Source organism: Camelus ferus, chromosome 8 (assembly GCF_009834535.1).
Source record: "Camelus ferus isolate YT-003-E chromosome 8, BCGSAC_Cfer_1.0, whole genome shotgun sequence".
Lineage (NCBI taxonomy): Eukaryota > Metazoa > Chordata > Mammalia > Artiodactyla > Camelidae > Camelus > Camelus ferus.
This window is the reverse complement of record NC_045703.1, coordinates 62,072,874-62,081,240: the sequence shown is the minus strand read 5'-3', so window position 1 is coordinate 62,081,240 and position 8,367 is coordinate 62,072,874. Positions and strand designations below refer to the sequence as shown.

At 37.0% G+C, this 8,367-nt stretch overlaps 1 pseudogene; it reads right to left on the bottom strand.

Moving 5' to 3' along the window:
- Positions 1 to 3,017: 3,017 nt before the first annotated feature.
- LOC102505454 lies at positions 3,018 to 4,060 on the bottom strand (annotated as a pseudogene).
- Between the last annotated feature and the right edge of the window lie 4,307 nt (positions 4,061 to 8,367).

Here is an 8,367-nt window from a genome sequence, read left to right as displayed (position 1 = left end):
TGCTTGCTAAGCAGGCACTCTACCACTGAGCTACAAGTATGTATTTTTAATTGTTGAAATTATAACAGTTGTTAAATGTATGTTTATAAATTAGTATGTTGCTATCCTTTCTTGATACTTAGCCAGACATTTTCCATGATTTTATAAAATTTTATAATTATCTATAACATTTTATAATATTGCATAGTATACTGATGTTGTATATTGATATAGCTGTTTTTATCTCTCTTAATGAGTCCTCTTGTTTCTATCCTCCCCCCAATTTTCTTATGTTCTCTTACAAACAAGACATACTGAATAACTTCCTGCATATGGCTTTTTTGCTCTCCCTAAATAATTTCATCGGGATAAATCCCTAGAGTGGAATTGCTGTGTCAGTTCTGATGCAAACGGTCATAAAGCTGGCTGGAGGAATTTGAAACAGTGAAGAATTAACCATTTAAGTGGACTCATTTATGTACAAATGAAACAATACTTCCTACACTTAAACAGCAGCTAGCTAGAAGGAGACGTCTACCTATTTTATTAGCTGCTCTATACTCTCGGTTGTGAAAACTTAAACAAAATGTTCACTGTACAAATGCTCTTGACAGAGCAGTTAATTATTTCCAGGAGAAAATAACAGGGACAGATATCCTTTCTTTCATTTTAACATGTTCTTTAATAACTGAATAGTATTTTGAGTGCAATAGATGCTTTTCTCCCCTACTAGACACAGACAGTAGAAAGGCATATTCTTTTATAAGCAAATAGCATGACTGTATTATTGCACACAGAGGGGTCTAGTTTAATAGCCACAGTGTACACGTTGGACCTATACTGCCTTGGTTTAAATCCCGCTCCACTATTTACATGCAGTGTACAACCTTGAGCAAGTTATTTAATCTCTCTGGGATAGATATAGACGTAGATAAATATATAGATGTATATTTTATATATTTTAATATTAAGAATATATACATGTCTATGTATATACACATATGTGTATATAAATTAAAAGTTTATATAGTATATATTTTATATAGTAAAAATATTTATTAAGACTATATATGTATATATAATATACTTATGTACCTATTTTCTGACTTTATAAAATATATATGAAATCTTAATTTATACACACACACAAGATGCATAATAAGTTTTTATACTTATGATCTAGCCAAGACCTCAAGAAACTTCTGGCCTGACTCACTATTGCCAGAAAGAAACTTTTACTTTATTTACAGCTAACAGCCCCATTCGGCAAGGTATCTCATTCAGTTACAGAGGAATACAATACAGAGCAATTTATATTAGTATATTGTTCCAGGAAATTGCATCACTCAAAGCCAGACTGTCGATGGGCGATTTATTCAACTTTTCTTTTGTAATGTTCAAGATAAGTTTTTGATTACACCAGCTTTAAAAATATTCATGTAAAACTTATCAACACACTACATGAAAATTTTTTTTCATTTCATTTGGAGGATACACAAAATTATCCTTCTATAAAAATCTTTATCTTTCCCAAAAATACAGCCTGGGCTTACCTCCAAGCATATAAGAAGTAGGTTTCTCTACCAACCAGTCCTAAATCAGTGCCTCAACTCTCATTAGAGAAGGGAAAGCCTGCTCTGGTCAGCTGACTCATCAGGCATGTGATTTCTTTTTTCAGGGGACATGGAGAATTTTTCATTCTGAGAAGTAGGCATAGAGCACAATCTCGTAACACATGATCATATATATTTCTGAAAAGCTCATTAAGAAAAAGAAATTCATAATGGATGTGCAGCCTCTTTATTGCTATAAATCAGTGGTTCTCAATCTTTTCTGAAGCAAAGGTCCCTTTGACAAAACTTACAAAACCTGTCCTCAGAAAAATGTATCCTTGCCCATCCATGCCCACTAATATACGCAACTTACAGGATTCTAATACAATTTACAGAATTCTTAGAGTTTATCTATCAATGCCCTTTGGGTTCTTCAAACTGGTTAAGAAGGCTTTTTCAAGATACTCCAAGAATCTCTCAAGACCTTTAAGCTGCTTCTTCCCGGGGTGACACTGGTATTTGCCTGGATAGGTTGAACTGATAAGTTTTGTCATGATGACAACTGCCTAAATTAAGACACACCCCCACAAAACCCCTTGCTGTAATCATCCTAATTTTATTGTTTAGGGCTTTGTTCATTACATCATATGGACCCTGTTGAGGATAAACTTCAAATCAGAAACTACTGTGCTTCTCCTTGGTGAATAATTAACCTTATTTTATGAGCACTCTGAATGATATGACTGTTCTTTTCCTTTCTTAAATTTACAGCTAGAAAGCTAAGAACCAAATCAGTGGCCCTTTGCTTGTAAGTTTCTAGGATGCGTATCTCTCTTTTTTGAGCACTAATCTCATTACTGGCTCCACTTCACTTCCTCTTGGCCCTAACTTTATCATCTACTTCTTATTTATATTATCTTGCTTAGAAATATTTTATAAAAATTGTATAATAATGCAAAAAAAGGAAAAGATGGAATAAAGAAAAAGATGGAAAAATGGTTTAAAATTAAGTTTTATATTCCTTTGTATTCAATTTCTTTCAAAGCAAGCAATTAATCAACTATGTAATTCTGATTTCTAATTTAAAGTTTTATAAGGCTTTAGAAAATCTAGGGAAAAAACAGAAAAAGTAATAAAATATTTTGTGAATCCACTTACTGCAAAATCTCAATTGCCAAGACATTTTTATAGCTACAAAACGTTTAAAAAAATTTTATTATTGAAACTTTCAAATATATAGAAGAGTAGAGAAAATGGTATTGTGAACACCCCTGTATGTACCCATCTCCTAGACTTTTAAATTTTACCGTATTTGCTTCTTTTAGTTTTCTTCTGTTAAAGTATTTCAGAGTAACTGACAAATAAGAAAAGACACAAAGACTCCTCATTCTATGCAAAGTCAGTATGAGAAGGCACATGGACAAGTTTTTTGTAAGACAGAAAACAGAAATCCATACCAAATGTGTCAACAGTGACTGTACCACATCAGTGGATGAACATGTATTTGTAGGAAGAAGAAAAGCTTTGCAATGAGAAATTACTTGCAGGAGATGATTTGGTGGGCTTGGGTTTTGTTTCTGCATCTGTCCCTTGGCAAATGAGAAGACATCATCTTCAGGATGTCCCACGCCATCCGTTTCACACGTATATGATGATGCTATTGCAAGTGTAGTCCTATCATTACTGAAGGCAAGTAATGTGATGCTGGTGGGGTATCTATGGAATTGGTGCTGTTGCTTTTTGTTATATGGACACCGAATATTTACAAATCCATCAGAACCACTTATAGCAAACGTATTGTGGATGTTGTTTAAAAAATGGCACTGACTACATCAATCTGCTCAATATTATTTCCTTTCAGTCTTGAAGGCTTTCACACTTGAAGACATGCTTCTTCTGAACTTCAGGGCTCGGGTCCAAATACTCAACTGCCACTTTGTCTTCAGCAAAGCTTAAACCTAACCCTGCTTGTGTGGAAATGCCCAAATGCAGTGAGTCTGGTACTTCTAGTTGGACACCCAGCACTGCTGCCCACACACCATGTTCTGTAATTTCTACATTATCACTCAACTGCCTGCCATGCCCACAATCAGCCCATCTCCAGACACAGAGAGGCTATACACAGAGAGAAGGTCCCAGCATTACAAGAAGTTCTGGGATTCCACAATTTAACTGTCTGTTCCCAATGCCCAGTGACCACCACATCCACTTCTGGACGGTATTCAACACATTTGATAGGGGCATCATTTATCCCAACAAGATGTTCTTGATCAGTGTTTGCTTCGTATGTTTTCAGTTGAGGGTTTAACCCCTCACTGAAGGCATGTGTTGGATCACAGAATGCATATCCAGGACAGCGCTGGAGTACTGGTACTTGAGCAGAACGGAATTGACCCGCACATCGCGGTGATGCACGGACTTGCCCCAGGAGGAGACCAGACGGAACTGGGAGGTGTTGGGGCTGAACTTCACCAAGAAGATACCATCCTCAGTGGGTGGTTAATCTTGGACTCCTTAGAACCGAACATATTGGGCTTCTCTCAATAGCAACTTCGAGATCGCTGCCTCCTCCTTGCTACCTTCAGACATCGCAGTATCTCACCTCTGTACATTTTAGTATGCATCTCTGAAAAGTAAGCATGTGTCTACATGATCGTAATGACATTTTCACACCTAACGAAATTCATAATAATCTTCTAGTATCATCTAATACCTAGTCTTATATTCAAATTCCCCAGGTATCTTACCCACCAAAATACCTTTTATAACTGCCAAAAATTCTTGACCTTAGAATGCACGAGGTAAGCGTATTCAAAGTTCCTCTCCACCTCCATTTACCCAGTTCATTTACTGCTACATGTCAACATACATGGGTATCGTTAAATGGTTAAGAAAAATGAAGTAATGGAATTGATCATATTGTGACCCTATTGAGCAGCAAGAGTTAACTTTAGACTATTTAAGTCATTAAAAGTGATTATCCTATAGGGAAATTTCAACTCTCAATATATCATTTATTATGAACTATCCAAAGATTCTATTAATTAAAACCAATATGCATTGGTTTTAAATATAGGCTAACAGTACCAAAAAAGAACTTATTTATAATATTTATAACTTTAAAATAAAGAAAAACTTCTCTTCCAGTTCTTTTAACAATATTAAACATTGTCACCTTTTTAACATTTGATTATGCTCTCTGTCCCCTCTCCTAATAATTTATACTATTCCTTGTATATTTTCCATTCCTATTGAACATAGTCTTACTCTTTCATGTGCTTTAAAAATTAGATATAAACTTCTTTTTTTAAAATGTTTTTCGGGAGCATTATCTCATAAGCTTTGCCTAATTTTATAAAGCATCTGTAAGATCAGGGATCTGGCAAGTGTTGCTTTATTTTTAAAAACAAATTTCCAGTAAATGCAGTTTTCAGTTTACACTTATGAAGTCAAAATGTCAAGATGACTCAAAAACAATACGTTAAATTGCAAGTGAACTTTGCAGATTTGATTTGGTAAAGATAGCACAAGATTCAGTGAGACCGTGTGTCTACAATGTGCCTGAGTGAGCAATCAGAGATCATTCAGGATGATAACGTCAAAGGCCAGACCCACACCACTTATGCAGATACCTTGGGGTGGAATTAACCTAATAGAATGAAACATTTTCCTCAAAAAGAAAAAATGTCAAAGCATGTGGGAAATGTTACTAAAGCATCTCCTCTAATGACAATCTCAGTGACGAAAAGACTGTGGAAGAGAACCAACTTAGAGGCAGGGCTGAGGACAAGGAAGTCCCCGCACACAGGTCCCATCACCTGTCCTTACCACCTGGGGCTGTGTTTCCCTCCAGTCAGGTGAACCGAAGTGTCTACTCTAAACATACAGGTTGAAATTATCTCGAGCAGCACCTTTGATCTTGATGTTTATCACACATGAGCATCTTCTCGCTCCAAGACCTTTTTGGAAGGGGTTTGAACTGTAAAATTCTACACTTGTCCAGAAGGAATGGGCTAAATGAATTTGTAGATTTAACAAGAGAGTTGGAGGACTGAAAGCCTTGGAACACATGGTCCAGATTTTGAAACTGAGATATCATGGGACAGTCCTTTAGCCAAAAGTAGGTGTTCCACTTTCTGATTTCACTCACGAGAGAGTCATAGTTGAGGAAGGGTATGCCATTAAAACCAGCCAGCTCCTCCCAGAGGATGGTTGACTCTCATTTCACATCAAAAGAAAAGCAGAACCAGGAGAAATCACTACAATCTTCCAGTAAAGAAATGATAGGCACCGTTTCTAATGTTTAGGATTTATGCAGTTCATGCCAGGAGATTTTTACAGCACTTTTATCTAAACTCCAAGCTATGGATAAGCAGAAGGACGTCTAGAGTGACAGAAGGAAGTCCTCAGAAATTTTTCACCTTCATAACAACAGTGAGGTCACTGGCCCAAATTATAAACAGTTTCAATACCCTGGAAGTTAACAAAAGACTTACAACAACTCAAGGAGCCTTGATTCAAGAAAAACTACACAGTCTTGAGAAGAACAGTGAGCTGTGTGGCATTTTTAACTTGCCTATTCCCAGCTCCTCTTTGTCAGTTTTCTGGTAGCCTTGAAAATAAGCAGCCTTGCAACCATAGTATCAGTGAAAACCAACTGCCTAACAGTCACTGGAGAAGTCAAAGTGACTTTTGTCAAAGAATAAACAGAGCTGGACCGTAGTTACAGTGGTAAAAACAGATTTTGTTCAGAAAAACTATTGCCATAGGGGAAAAGAGACCTCAGTATAGAACTGAGTTCAATTCTAAATACAATAAGGAGAAATCGCAATTTATGGTCAAGGAGCAGAGTTGGGGGTCAGTGGATGGAAAATTACTAACAGGAAATTCTCTCCACAATTAGGAGAGAATTCTGGCTAAATTGGCCTCAGGGGATTCTTATCAAAGGCAGGCAGGGTGATCAGACATCACCTGGAGGATTTTGGGGGGTGATGCTCCTGATTCCATATCAAGGGTCATCAGATACTCAGAATGGAGGAATATGGCTAAACTGACTTAGCAGGATTCTTGCTAAATTTGGATAATGCAGAGATGAAAATGGAAGCTTAAAAGTCAGAGCCTGGGGGGAAGGACCATATAATCTAGCTCAGTGGTAGAGTGCGTACATGCATAAGGTCCTGGGTTCAGAATATGAAAATGAATATGTGTATGTGTATGCATGACTGGGACATTGTGCTGTACATCAGAAACTGACACATTGTAACTGACTGTACTTCAATTAAAAAAATTAAATTGATCAAAAACAAAAAGCCAAAAAAAAAAAAGTAGTCCTGAGTTCAATCCACAGTATTGCCATTAGAATAAATAAGTAAATAAACCTAATTACCTCCTCCCCCTACCAAAAAAAAACAAAACAAAAAAAACCCATTCAAAAAAAAAAAAAATCAGAGCCTAGTTGAGAAGAGAGCTGAGGGGCGCCTGGGTAGAATTTTGGCAAGGAGAGAATCTTTATCAGTTTACAGTTCCTCTGAAACCCCTGTGCTCAGGGAATAGTCACAATTTAATATGACTGGCAGCTAGTTCCCTGAAAACCCTATTTACAGGGCTTGTCTTTATATTGCCTCATTCAGAGCTCACTCAGCTCTGATCCTAACCCCAACCCAAACCACTGCCCAGCCGTCTGCCTCAACTGGGGACAACTCTGAAGGACTATCCTAGCTCTTCCACACGATTGGCTGAAATCTCTATTGGAAATGCCTTTCATTTGAATGTTCCCTTCTGCCCAGTCCTGCTTCCCTCACTCATTTATAGGTACTCTTCCCGGGAGGGCCTCCTTCCAAATTTTTGCACACAAACTAGAATCTGTTTCCAATGATCCCAATTTAAGATAGAAGTATTGATAATACCAGAGAGAGAAGGGATATTTGAAACAGTAAAATAATTAAGAAGGCAAGAGGGAATGAAACTAAAAGCACTAGTGGAATGTTGACTGACAGAGGGACTTTTTTCCATTTTGAAAAGCAGAGTAGAGGGCATAGGGACAGGTAGGGAACGGTGACTGAGAGTCACCAGAAGATGCCATCAAATGAAATAGTTGCCCTAAGAAAATTAGGTGAGCAAAATGAACATATATGTTAGCCAAGCAAATGAAATACCCATCCACTACAAGTGAAATTTGGGAGCACAAAATCCATCTCTGAAAGGGCTCGAAAATGAAGTTATTTGCAAAAGAGAAACAGATTCACAGACATAGAAAACAAACTTACGGTTACCAAAGGGGTGGGGGAGAATAAATTAGGAATTTGGGATTAGCAGATACAAACTATTAACTATAAGATACATAAACAACAAGGACATACTATGTAACACAAGGAACAGATTCAATATCTTATAATAACCTATAATGAAAAAGAATATATTTATTTATGTATAACTGAATCACTTTGCTGTACACCAGAAACTAACACAACATTGTAAATCAACTCTACTTCAATAAGAAAAATAAATAAATAGCTTGGGGAAAAAAAAAAAAAAAGACAGGGCTAGAAACTAGAGAGCTATGGGGAAAGCAGGGAAGATTCTCTTTCTGTCTTCCCACCACAGTCATCTTTCTCTGATGGTCTGCTTCCCTTTCTCTCCTCTCACTTTGTTCACTCACCCAGGTCAATTTTATACTACCCACTTCATCTCTCATTTCTCCATGACCTCTGATTCTAGCTTCTACCATTTACTTGTAACTCCTCTTTAGTGCCTGCTCTGTGGTCGACCACCAGACTCTTCTGTTTGAGCATTTGTAGAATGTGACCAGGGTCTGAGTTCAGAAATTTTGGTTGAT